The 14,400-nt window shown below is 41.0% G+C and overlaps 1 protein-coding gene across 7 annotated transcripts in view; it reads left to right on the top strand.

Moving 5' to 3' along the window:
* LOC119176065 (oxysterol-binding protein-related protein 6) overlaps positions 1 to 14,400 on the top strand; it is a 172,712-nt gene that overhangs the window by 106,092 nt on the left and 52,220 nt on the right. The gene's annotated exons all lie outside the window — the stretch shown is intronic.

Here is a 14,400-nt window from a genome sequence, read left to right on the forward strand (position 1 = left end):
CAAACGACAGAGAGCTTGTGTCCTTAACAAAAGAAATTGGGGAAGATGTAAGACGTGTTGAGATAAATTCACTGGCTGAAGCCGCACCCAGAGAGTCGAAAGAGGTTGTGCTGGCTGTAGATGCAGGCAAAGGTGCTTCACAAAAGCCGGTTGATGTGCATGATGGCACAGAGCCGAAAATTGGTGCAGGAGCTTCAGAGGGAATCAGTGCTGGGCAAGGTGCAACGACCTGTGGCATTGACACAGACACATTTGTAGTGACATTGCATCCCGGTCTCGGAAGCAACTACACTAACTCTTTGACATGTGACACATCATCTGAAGAAATGCTTCCTTGTCTTGTATTGGATGAGCGCACATACACAGTAGCAGCAAATAAGGTTGATGCTTCCAATTTGCAAAATAGCGAGAGTCCAGTGAGGGAACGAGAGACACCTACTATTCGCTCAAATTCTTTGATTACACGCTGTAACAGAAACTTCTATGGTCTGCAGACATTAAGACAAAGAACTAATATTGGCGTTAATACTGTTACAAATGGTGAGACTGTTGAAACGGAGCATAATACAAGAGTTAATATTATAGAACCCACTCAACCACGCATGATTACAAGGGGGCGTAAAAATCAAACTGCACCCACTCCTCAAGTTATTGTTGGCACAGTGTCTACAGAGAAGTCAGCCTCGGCACATCCTGAAAGAGTTGACCAGCAGGAAACTTTGGAGCAACATAACAGTAGTGGACCTTGTTTGATTGACTCTGAACGTGAAACTGAGCCGAAAATTGGTGCAGAAGCTTCAGAGGGAATCTGTGCTGGGCGAGGTGCAACGACCTGTGGCATTGACACAGACGCATTTCTAGTAACATTTTATCCCGGTCTTGGAAGCAACTACACTAACTCTTTGACATGTGATACATCATCTGAAGAAATGCCACCTGTTCATGTATTGGATGAGCACACATACACAGTGGCAAATGAGGTTGATGCTTCCAATTTGCAAAATAGTGAGAGTCCAGTGAGAGAACGAGAGACACCTACTATTCACTCAAATTCTTTGATTACATGCCGTAACAGAAACTTCTATGGTCTGCAGACATTAAGACAAGGAACTAATATTGGTGTTAATACTGTTACAAATGGTGAGACTGTTGAAACGGAGCATAATACAAGAGTTAATATTATAGGACACACTCATCCACGCATGATTACAAGGGGGCGTAAAAATCAAACTGCACCCACTCCTCAAGTTATTGTTGGCACAGTGTCTACAGAGAAGTTGGCCTCGGCACATCCTGAAAGAGTTGACCAGCAGGAAACTTTGAAGCAACATAACAGTAGTGGACCTTGTTTGACTGACTCTGGACGTGAAACTGAGCCGAAAATTGGTGCAGGAGCTTCAGAGGGAATCTGTGCTGGGCGAGGTGCAACGACCTGTGGCATTGACACAGATGCATTTCTAGTAACATTTTATCCCGGTCTTGGAAGCAACTACACTAACTCTTTGACATGTGACACATCATCTGAAGAAATGCCACCTGTCCATGTATTGGATGAGCACACATACACAGTAGCAAGTGTGGTTGATGCTTCCAGTTTGCAAAATAGTGAGAGTCCAGTGGGGGAACAAGAGACGCCTACTGTTCGATCAAATTCTTTAGTTACATGCCGTAACAGAAACTTCTATGGTCTGCAGACATTAAGACAAGGAACTAATGTTGGTGTTGATACTGATTCAAATAGTGGTGAGACTGTTGAAACGGAATATAATACAAGAGTTAAGCTTATAGGACACACTCATCCACGCTTGATTACAAGAGAACGTAAAAATCAAAGTGCGCTCACTCCTCGAGTTATTGTTGGCTCAGTGTCTACAGAGAAGTCGGCCTCGACACATCCTGAAAGAGTTGACCAGCCGGAAACTTTGAGGCAACATAACAGTAGCGAACCTTGTTTGATTGACTCTGGATATGAAAGATTGCATAGTCCTGAGCCAGGCCCTGAACATCTCAATTTGCATAGTGTAAGCCCACAAGGCTCATCATCAAATGTTAAAGCAAGAAATTTAGCTGATTGTGAGCTTCCCTATCCCACATCAAGATTACCAGACATTATTATGCCTCCTAGTCATTCAGGTAATGATCTTAAATATATAGACAGTCCGCAGGCTGTGCCTGATTTATCATTGCGCACAGTCTATGACAGTGATCAAACTGCAGAGGATCTCTCCTCTTTTGAACGATGGGGCCTTCATGAGCCAGCACAGTCTATGACCTGGCCGTGTTCTGATGGCAGTACAGGGAGGCTAAATAAAGAGCCTTCTCCCAAGCAGGCAGAGCTCGGTGGAATAGACTGGCTTTGGCCTTCTGTAGAATCGAGTGACGATATTATAAAAGACGTTCCTGTGCGAGCTGTTACAGATGTGGCACATCCTGCAGGTCCAGATGGAGTAGCTGGTCAGATTTCTGGGTTGTCACATAGTGGCATTGGGGCTCAGAGCCACCAGTCGAGCCTGAGTTCTGCCCAGTACTGCACCGCATTGCCTGAACAAACTGGATCAGAGTTTAGGGACACTTTGCAAACATGTCTCTTCTTGAATTCTGATAGCAGCTCCTTTGCTAATCTGCAGCATTCACCCAGTTAAATTCCCAAGCTCAAGTACGGAGAACTTGGAAGTTGTCAGACTGCTAATGGAAGCAGTGAGCACTCTGTTTAAATTTTGTCTCAAGTTAACATAACCTGCTGTGGCATGCATTTCAGTGCTGCATAATATTCTTTTTCTAGAAAAAAGATTTTTCCCGTTCATGTACAAAATGAACTTGTTTTTTTTTTTCTTTTCAAAAACTTCTTCCTATGGCAGCTTGGAAAGGAGCTTGTGTGCCTTAAGAAAATGCACATTCGCAGAAATTTGCGAATGTGCATTAAGGCATTTCCTTGTAAGGGCGAAAATTCAATTTGAGGGTTGAAGTTGGGAACTTTTTCTGGATAATTTATTAATGAAAACAGATGATGAGTCGTTAGTTTGATGATCCATGTGTACTAGAGGGTAGAGAAGGAATCCACCTAGTGTGGTTCATTACCAAGTGTGACTCTGTGACTGTGGAGTAATGTGAATCAGACTTTTGGCTTAGTTGGCTGCATTGACCAAGTGTGACTCTGTGACTGTGGAGTAATGTGAATCAGACTTTTGGCTTACTTGGCCGCTGTGTTAGCTTGATCAGTAACACAGACAGGACATCTTGTGTTTGCTGACTAGAAATTAAGAGCATATGTTGTCATCCCAACCGGACATTCTCAGCCTGTGACGTGCGTTGTGTGTTTGTGCAAACCAAACTTTCTAGCTACTGCTAAGTGCTGTCGGCATGCTTCACTTGTTGCCTCTTTAGTGCAGTCTGTTGACTTAATTTGTATGCATACATTGAACATTTGTTGAGAGTTTATTGGTTGGTGCAATTATGACCAGTACTGTAATAAAATATGTGATAGTTTTACCACTACTACATGACTATTAACATTAGGAAGACTTAGAAAGTGAGTGCCAAGTCCTTTTTAAACTTTATAACCTTTCGTAATAACCTTGTGATACTATAGAAAAAGCCATGACGCAGTGCTTGCTTAAAAGATTCTCAAAGGGGCCCTGCAACACTTTTTGAACATGGCCAAAAAAGGCTGCTGTTCGGTAGTCACGGCTCCTGTGAATATTTCAGTCAAATATTGCATAGCACACGGCAGGCAATTCACAATCACATTCAAAAGACAGCTGGAAAATGCTGTCTCTTCTCTCGGGAAATGTCATAGACGGGCCTGATTACTCCAAAGAAGAGTAGGGCTCAGCCAATGGCTGGTTTGAATGTTCTTGTGCTGCACAGTTACCGTTGCTGCCATGGGGTGCTGCCACGGGCAGGTGCCGCACTGTGTAATGTGCTAGAGTTTCGCAGTAGCGACACTAGCGTTCTTGCAATCATACTGAAAATAAGTCGGCGTGATCAAGAAAAAAAAATATGATGAGTATGTGTTCAAGGTCATGAGGAGCGCTCAGGTAGCTTTTTGCCCCATCATCATCCTCCCTGTGTAGCTTTCAGCGTACTTGTCTGCACGGAATGTGAGAAGAAACATAACTATATGTAACTCCTCTTGTACTTGAAGAATTAGAAAAATTTATCTGGCAAACAACTTGTCGGACAATGTACTCTGAAAGTGAGGTCATTCAGTGGTTTTTCGGAAGAATGTTGCAGGGTTCCTTTAAAGGTGAACGTACAGAATCAATGAGAGTGTTTTTATCCTATACGAAGTATTTTACCGAAGCTGTAGGAATGAAGCAGTCCTCCGATTGCTCAGCTCATCCCGAGGTATTTTAAGGAACTGTGCCTTGTTGCTTGGCTTGTGGTTACCTTAGAAGTTGCAGGTGTATTGTAGAAGGTGTGCAATATAGCAGCTTTACCGATTTGGTGGGGTGGCTGCATCTGGCTTTTGAAAGTTGTGCTTTTCCACTGTTTCTTATGCATACTGATATGTGGATATTAATGCATAACAGCTGTTAATAGTACTAATATTTCAGCACATTAGGAATATTTACAAATATAACTGAAATGAACAGTGCCCCACTTTGCTATCTGTCATGCATACTAAGTTACCATCATACTTCAGCCTGAAAATGCTTCAAGTGCCTTCTTGCTTCTTTTATAAAGGGGGCTAGTGATTACTGCTTTGAGTGCCTTCAATATGCTAGTCTAATTTGTCTTCCTTCCAAAACATTGAATTTTTACTGTAGGCAGCCCATATTTGTTAGTCTTAACTACTATAAATATTTAATTTTTAAAAATATGTCTTGTGTAAGCTCTTAGATCTGTTGTGGAAAAGTAATGGCTCGTTAGTAAGCAGTGATAACGGCCAGTTGGCCTTCATGTTACTTCAAAAGGTTTTTGGGCCAAGGCCTGCTATAACATTTGCTGCCTGGCAGCCAACCTATGTAATCATGATACGTCTTATTTTTTGTTATGAGGAGCACTCGCAATTGTCTTTTTGGAGAAGATTCTAATGCCATGTATAATTTTACTTGGTTTGCTCACTTCAGTTCAGATAGAGCCTCTATTTTTTTCTTTGCCCGGGCGAACGCTCTCTTCAGGCCGTCGAGCTTGCGGTCCGCCTCCGCTTGCTGCTGCCGCATGGTGGCGCTTTGCGGGTAGACTTCAGGAAGCTGCCGCTGAATGGCCACACGTATTAGAACGCTCGCGAATTCGTGTTTTCATGCGACTTAATTTGTAGTCGTGCTTCTTGACGGCTTTACGGATGCAGGGAGGAATCAAAAATAACACGAACATAGTGGCGCGCTGTTTTCACCAGGCTCTATCAGGCCGTGCTACTGGTCCGATATATGCATTCTTGTTTTAAAGCATTCGCATTTTATTTTCTCTTTCAAGCTATTAAAACCTCGTTATTTGCATGCCTCAGTATATGATACTGGTGTATATATGTAGAAAGAAGACATTATAAAAAAATAGGTTCAGAGGGAAAAAAAACAATAAAATAATCACTAATATAACAATTTTATCTTAATTTTTGGAGCCGACCATATAGCTGAGTTTGCCAAACCCAATTAATTTGGGATGTATGTCTCATATTTCATCACATTTTGAAAATTACTTCCCGACTCTTTTTTTTTTAGTATTTGTCAAAGTGGGCCTTATGTTGAAATACGTTTAGTGTCTTGAATGAAAATACACACCCCATCAAATACATCCCTGGCGATTTTCCAAAATGAAGGCACCAAAATATCGAACGGTTTTTGTGGTTAAACTTAAACCTAGCTTCGCGGAGTACCTAAAAATCTTCTCCTAATTACTGCATAGTTACGACATGAGACCAAATAATGTTCAATAGTGTCAGATTCTTCGCCGAACGGACAAAGAGGGAAGAGTGTCAGACCAGCTCTGTGTAAATAAAAATTTAATGGGGGAACATGGCACCGGAATCTGGAGATAAGGGACTACACTGAGATTTTCATGAAAATTTGAGACGACTGAAAGGCAACACCTATCCTCGTTTCCTTCCGATTCAATGCACTGAATGTTTCCTTCTTCCCTCCGGGATATTTCTGCGCCCAACATGGTTTTCTTACTGCCTCAAGGATTGCAGACAAAGCTAGCTTTCTGCCCCTCAGCTGGTTATGCACTGCTTTCATGATCAGCCCATTTCAACCAAGCGAAGTTGTTATATGATGCCATCAAGTTATGCGACCTTCCAATACGTCACAAACATTTATGATATGTGAAGTCACATGATGGCGTTCTCACGTAATGATGATTTCTTGTAGCACTCGTGTTCACGCCTCCGACGCGAGAAGAAGCTGGACGCTGCCAGCGATCAGTTTTCGCTTTAATGCACTGTACGGCTGTAGCTCGAGGATATTGCAGCTTCCGCTGATGTTCGGGTGAGCGTGCTTGCAGTAGTCAGGCAGAACAACTGGTCTCTTAATAAATCTTCCTACTACACTCTAATATGTAGCTGTTATTTACAACCCGAGTATTTTATAGATGATAAGTAGTGGCAGCTGAAGAGTGCCTGTCATGTTTGGCAACATGGCAATTTGAATCACTAAGCGGGAGTGCACTGCATCCGAAAGCTCAACAAAAGAGCCTATCAGTAGCAACGCTTCCTCACGATCACTGCCGTGTGCAACGCTAACATTGCACCCCGAAGCTGAATGGTAGCCCATGGGCACCACACAGCCATTTGGCTTGTACTCTGCTCGCTATCGATTTAAGACGCCAGAAGGAAGAAGAAAGAAACATTGTTGAGTAGCCGGATATTAATGCTACGACAATCTGTCCTGAATACACAGACAAGTGTGGCAGTTTGGGCTAGTTGGTATGACATGATGATAGTTACAGTGTGAGAACAGAACGACGACCTTTCTTCCTGTCCCTTTGTCGTCGTTCTGTTCTCGCGCTATAACTATCGACACAGACAAGCTCAAGCAACTGACCACAGGTCGCATTTTTCATGCCTGTCACCTTGGCTCAATTTGAGAGTTGGCATTAGATTTCAGACTTAAGAGCACCTGTTCAAAACATGAGCCAAGATTGCATAAATCGCGCCGCATATGGAGCTGTTCTCGTTTATTTCACGATTATTTAATTTAAGCTCTCAAATGGTGAAATCACCTGCGATAGTTTCTCATTTTCTGACACTTGTTTTTTTCTCGGTGGCAACACATGTCATGCTTTGCGAATAGAACGGTAGATGACCTATATCCCTGGAAGCAGTCTAGTGGCATTTTGTGCTATTTAGTGCATGAACTCCAGGCGTGTGCATGATGTGCTACGCCACTGGAGAGTAGCAAGCATCGGGGAACATTAGGCACCCAAGCTTTTAATATTAGCTCCTTGCAAAGGCTTCTCTCAAAAATTGACTTTCAGTTAGTCAAAAAAGCCAGTCAAGCAAACGCCACAGTGACAAAACTGTGGCGGATTACTGCATGAGCTATCTGGTATCTGCCTAGCAGACGCGCGAGCGTCTCAATCGAGTAGTCGCGAATGACTCAACCCTTTGAAATGAGCTGGGTGTCTAGAACAACAAGTGCGTCACGATTATAGTTTTCAAGTTTCCATTACACCTTAAACAATGCGATTACAGCCGAAAGCCGAGCTGTATAGCAGCTTCAAATGCAGTCGCGACATTTGTTTGCGCGAGAGACGATGCGGCGGCATCTCTACTCTAGTTGCGGTGCCTGGTGGCGAAATGAAACGCCGCACTAGCATTGACGGCCGCTTACCATTGAAATTCGCTCTTTTGCCCGGGCACTGAAAAAAAAAAAAAAAAAAAAAAAAAGAGGAGGTGCTGCTTCAAATTATTTGTTGTTGGGTTAATTTCATACTGTACAATCAATATCTGAACTTGAATTTGTCACTAAAGACAAAGCAAAGGAGTACAGAACAAAAAAGACAAAGTTAAGCAGGGAAAACTTGTCATGTCTTTGATTTTCTTGTACTACTAGTCTTTGAATTCGTGTTAATTGATGTTCATGCTCAGTTGCCCCACTATTGCCAGCCATTTTTGTTATGCTGTTGATACCCTGACTTAGTGGAGTGCAGCACAAAGATGTTTGGTTATTGTTTGACATTACTTATAGTTCGTTCCTTTTCATGCAAGTTAATAATAATAATAATAATAATAATAATAATAATAATAATAATAATAATAATAATAATAATAATAATAATAATAATATCAATAATAATAATATAATAATATTAATATTAATAATAATAATAATGAAAAACACCTATCAAGATATGTTGTAGGTCATGACAAAGTTTGGCTTTTTTACTACTTAAGTTAGTACAACTCATTGTGATGAGTGGGACATGGATAAGGAATAAGAGTTCTTAGTTTCTTTATGTACTTTTGTGTGGTGTGGTGTGACGTAGTTAAAGTTATTGCATGATCTTGCGTTGTCAATGCATTGCATTGTGATGTGAAATAAAGCTGAAAAGTGCACTTGTTTGCCAGTTCTTTTTCTAATGCCAGCTTTCGCTGTGTTAGCCGAGTCTGAAACATTTTTTTCTTATCCCTATAATTGTCATTCTCAGCTGTGTTTATCTTGGTTGTATAATGGCATCACCAAATACTAATTGGCAATGCCAATTAGTATTTGCCAAATATTAATTGCCGGCGTCCCAGCTTAGCCTGCTTTTCTTTGCCAGATATTGGCCATGCCCGCAAGCTCGGTTATTGTCATGCAAAATATATATATTTTAGTTTCGAGAGTGTGCTAATAGCAGACTTGAGTTTTTGTGCATAAATATAATTAATTATATCTGGCATGTGATGGCCCAAAACCACGATATGATTATGAGAGGCAAGGTGCGTGAACGTAGTTTTTGAAGTTTTATGTGCCTTCTCTGTCATCTGGTCAGGTAATTACATTTCAGCCTTGAATGTGTTGATAGCTTCTTTTTCTTGGAGCACTTACTTCATTAATATTTAGCGCAACTATATGAGGTGCCCCATGCATAAAGAAGTTCTGCAAATCCAGTACATCAGAACTTTCTGCAAAAGAAAAAATTTATACCTAAACAGAAAATAATGAACTTGGAAAGGTTTCTTGAGCTAATTGTTTGTCATTTATGTCTTTCATCATTGGCTCATGCGCAATCACGCTAACTTTGCTGCCTGTATCATTCATTATTGTCAGGATGCATCAGTGAATGTAAATTCATGATAAGAATGCAGTGGAAAACACATTAAAATATTACAAACTTTCGTGACGGCATGTGGGATATACAAAGAAATGATTACAGTAAACTCACGGTAAATGAAAATCTGTTAAATGAAACTGTTGCTTAAGTGAAACAACTGCCTCTGATGTGATTGCTTCCGTGCTTTGATTCTCGACCCTTATTAATTTCTCGGTAAATGGAACTCCTGTTAAACGAACCGCAAGTTCCTGGCCCCTTGAGATTCTGTTTATTAGGAGTTTACTGTATGCCTCTACTGTGCCAGTTGTGGGAAGCATGATCTATTTAATCACTCAGTAGATAATGGCATTGCTGTGTTTGGATACATTGGTATTGTAACACAGATATTGTAACATGGATATTCGAGTTGAACTTTCCTTCATTAAAAACAGTCAAATAACAGACAGTTGACTAAATTGTAAGGAATGCTTTCGCTTAATATTATGCTTGTTGTGAGTGAGACCATGAGGGATTAGGGCTTTTGTAGACCATTTTCGTATGTTTTTGGACATCATTTTAGTCGGTCCTCAGACATGTAACTCATTTTTTGTGCCGTAAGTATTGCGATGTTTCTGGGAAACAAAACCTAAATTGAGAATGTAGTCAATCAAGACTCAAAAGTATGTTTCTAAGCCAGTCTTGTTTTTCTTGAACTGATATGAGTTCTATTCGAATACAAGAATAAAGCGAGACCATCCCATGACTAACTTGAATATAATTTGATGCATATGAAAGAAAAGGGTAAATTCTAGTGACTGTAGTAAGGGAAACTTCGATTTAGTCTCTCCAGCATTTCGTTTTTCTTTTTTTTTCTCTGCAGAAATTATCAGAAATTGGCAGGCTTTAAACATATAGAACCAGTTGTTTGAAAGTCTGTAACTCTGCAACGAGAACAGATACCACAGCTCTATAAACTGCATTCGTTAGAGCATCTCATGTGTACAAATGAAGTGTATGAATTTGCAGCTTATGTGAATTTGTTACAGTATTCACAAAAACTTTGTAAAGCCAATTCACATATATGAGACTTCAACTTATTCCACTTCAAACATATTAGGCCCAACTAGCAGAATTTTGGTATATCAGTTTCCATTGTCGAAAATCAGCTAAGAATTTCTTTGTCTTCTCTTGTCCAACCAACGCCTCTATTTCATCAGTGCGAGTCAGATGGGCCTGATCCAGCCGTTCACCCTATCCTCTTGCCTTTTCCTGCTCTCGCCCATCGCTTAGCCTTCGTGAGTGCTTTGCAGTCATGGGGAAGAGAGCCCCACCATGCAGTGTCTCACGATGGCAATCGTATGAAGTAATTTTTTGTTCAGTTGTGTACAGATCCGTGGGGCGGCGTCTTAATTTCCTCATGTTCACTATGTTGGTGTTCACGCTGGCTCTGTAAAAGAAACGGCATTTTGAGATAGTGTGTCTCTGTTCATGGCGCTATGCGGGCAATTAATGGGAAAGCGTCGCTTCAACGCTACTACATGAGCTGCGCCATGATGAGGCGGCAGCGTTGCTTCGAGCCACAAAAAAGGCAGCACGAAGGAAGAAATCTGATAGATGTGTGATTGGAGTGAGAAACTCGTCTATCGCATCTCCGGCGGAAAGTGTCGGCTGCACGTGTGACGCAAACAGCGCGACCCCTCATGTAGCGCCGCATCACGAGCACTCCCCGCACCAAGGCGAACGGACGGCTCTCGTTAATAAGTGCACGTTTGCACTGGCATTGAAACTCATAAGGGATGTGTTGTCTCGCCAAATGACACTACAAGCTCAAAAATCACCTGTCAAAGTCATTGTATCAGCCATTGAGCATTTGAGCATGGCGTGCTCGGTATTCACTGGGGCTGCCATGGGAGGCTATGACTTATCCACATGTGCATGCAATCGCACTGAAAAGCTGCGTATTTGAAGAAAAAAGAAAGTGCTCAAGGTCACGAGGCACGCGTGATGTATTTTCTTTTCCCATGCCATCCCTCCCTGCTTAGCTTCCAGCGCGTTCGTTAGAGAAGAGAGAATGCAACTCCACTTGTACTGGACGGTTTCGAAAAGTTTTTTCGGCGGTGTATTCATGAGGCAATAAGCTCTTTCAGTGAATCTATTTCATGGCTATTTAAAAATATGGTGCAGGGTCCCTTTTAAAAAATATATGATAGCTATAATCACTAGATCGTAACTTTGTCTTTTTATGTGCAAGAAGTGTATAATCAAGTCTTTGATGTAGAAGTTGCCATCAAAAAAAAAAAAAAAAAATTTCACCCTTTTCACCCACGTTTGATGTAGATAGGATTGGAGACCTTTCTTTATCTGTCTTTTAGATAGCAATAAGAGGAAAGACATACCACAAAAATTTTATTCTAATTTAGTACTCTAATAGAGATTTAGGTGATACCATCTGTCATCAGTGTGGGAGACTCATAGGAGGAGTCATATACAATTTTTGGGAAGAGTGCCAACAGTCTAAGCTCGAAGGGAGGAAAAAAAAGCTACATAAAAAAATTGAAATGTTCATATGTGGAGAATAGCTAAGCACCACGAACTTCAGTTTCCATCAGTGACTACTGTAGATTGTTGTGTATTTTAAGAATTTAAAAGGTTCTTGTGCTTTCTTGTGGGTGCAGTGCTGTTCCGACTGATATTTTGCTCTATATTCTTCAGTTACTTGCATAAACATATGCAGCAACCACTTCCAATGCTTGAAAGCTGCATTGGTCTGTTTTATTGTTAGCACTCACATTAATCTGGTGCTACTTCTGTTCATTTAAAAGTATATTCTGTTTTGTTGCTTAGAGACTTGTTAAAAATAATGCTTTTCTTTCAGTTTGTGTCCGTGTAAGTACATGAGCATTGTTTATGAATCCTGCACGGTCTTACATTATATGAGATGGAATTATTGCATTTTCCAGCCTGGTTTGATACCAAATTTAAGGTAAGACTAGACCAGTTGGTAGCATTGAGAGTGGCTGTTGTGATAACATTGATAGTAGTTAAGCCACTTTGTGAACTTTTTTAATTACTTTCTGATTGCTAAGAGGCTTGGTACTGTTAGATAAAGCCAGGTCAAAAGCACATTGACAGCTCTACAGAAATGAAAGCAAATTCACATGTCAGCGTGTGATATGTTCCACTTGAAGGGGTACTCGCACAAAATTTCGTGGCCGAGATAGCCTGCAAGTTCAATTCCCGTGAACATGCGTATATCATCTGCAAAATATCAAATGCGAACCTAGCTTGAAAGGCATTTTACATGAATTTTGAAATTTGCATACGCGATTGAGCACCGCCCCTTCAAAAGTGACCCACAGCGACCCCCCTGCTTCCCTCGCTTCACCACGCTGCAGTCACTACAACACGTTATAATTTTGTGACAGCCACCAGTCTTCTTGTTGCTGCATTTGCTTCAGCAAACTACTACACGGCCACTGCTCGCAAGTCATCGGCCGCGGCGTACATGGTAAAAGTTTAGCGTTTAACATTGTTACTCCGTTTCCTGTTCAGACTTCTTGATGCACACCTCACGAAAGTGTGCCACAGTTCTGTGTGCTGACCTGGTCTAGCGTTGCACACATTAGGTGGTGATAGTTTCACCCAGAAGCTGGTTGTTTTTAGGGCTCTCTCAAACCGATACAGACTGGTAGGTAATGAGGAGCTTATACTAGCAGGCACCTAGCAGCACATTGTAAAAAAATGAGGCCAAAATTTTGGTGGCACTGGCCCTTTAACATATGTAGTGTCACTGCAACATTCCATGAAAGCTTTGTTTTCTTGGCAGACTTGGCCAGAGACACAAATTTAAAACAAAGGAGAGCTTACACACTACAGATCTACAGCACTGATACAGGTTCTATAACTCGGCTATGGCAGTGTGCAAAACTCTTAACTTGATGGAACCATAGTTTTATGCACAAGTACTTATGTTTGCCTTATTAACGATATAATTTACCATATAATGCTAAACATATTGCCTCCATTTCTTTTTAAAAAATTTCTGTCGAAGTATCAATGCCTTAAGAAGTGTTTGGTTGACAAGTTTAAACAAACTATGTAGGGCACTGTTCTGCAATGGTTATCTACTCTAGAAAAATGGGCAAAAAAAAGTCAGGCTTTGCTGCTTAGCTGCATCCTTCTGACAGTAGAAATAAGTTCTGGAAGCTGTTATTGTTTTGTCAAGGATGGCTGGCGCACAGATGTGCCAAGGGACACATGACTTGGTTTAGATTGGCGAACTGCACTCTGACAACTCTAATGCAGTATGTTTCACTGTTATAAGTTTATTATTAATGAAGAAAATTAAGTTTGAAGTTTCATTTTTAAATTTTATGCCTAAATCTCTGCGCATGACACTAAAAACTTCAAAATGTATTTTCCATTTTTTTCCGACGTTGGCGCGATGAAATTTTCTGAAACTTTGTTTGCTAGGCTTATGGCACCCACAGATGACTATGTATTTTAGTTTTATTGATTAGAAGCTACATAGGACTAAAGACGCCTTCAGAATCTATGACGTCACAGTGTTTGGTGCGGGGATCTCAAGGTGGCATCTCCACTCACATCTTCTATTCGATTTTTAGCCTTGATATATGGCACAGGCAGGAGCACCAGTGAAAGAAGAGAAGGAAGAGTGTTGTTGCTGCTCGCGCTCGCTCCGCTTGACAGCTGGTCGGCTTTACCTCTGTGTTTCCCCCAATAAAAGTGTCTTCGGCTCACTGCTAAAGGCGTACTAACAACGCCTTTTGTTGCTTACCAAATGTTGTGCCGCGGTAAGCGTAGTGTTTTTGGGATTGTGAAATTGTACTTTACTAATACGCGAAACGTCGTGCTCTTTAGTGTCTTTTTAAAGCCAAAGGTTATCTACGTAAGTTCATGGAATCCATGACCTAAGTGACAGTCTCTAGGAAAATATTATTTCTTGCAACACGTGGAGGAGAAAAAAATGTATTTATCTTTACAGTCGAACCCTTTTATAAGAGATACTGATATAAGAGACAAATGGGTATAAAAGATACCAGTGTGCCTACAGTAAAATACAGGTTGATAAGAGAATTCACACAAGGTACCCGCTTATAAGAGACAACTCACATAAAAGACAAGAATTGCTGTCTAAAGCATGCCTCTTATAAAGGGGTTTAACTGTATTTAAATGTGTTTCAACGTTAATTTCTCCCCGGG

Source organism: Rhipicephalus microplus, chromosome X (assembly GCF_043290135.1).
Source record: "Rhipicephalus microplus isolate Deutch F79 chromosome X, USDA_Rmic, whole genome shotgun sequence".
In the NCBI taxonomy this organism is placed as follows: Eukaryota; Metazoa; Arthropoda; class Arachnida; order Ixodida; family Ixodidae; genus Rhipicephalus; species Rhipicephalus microplus.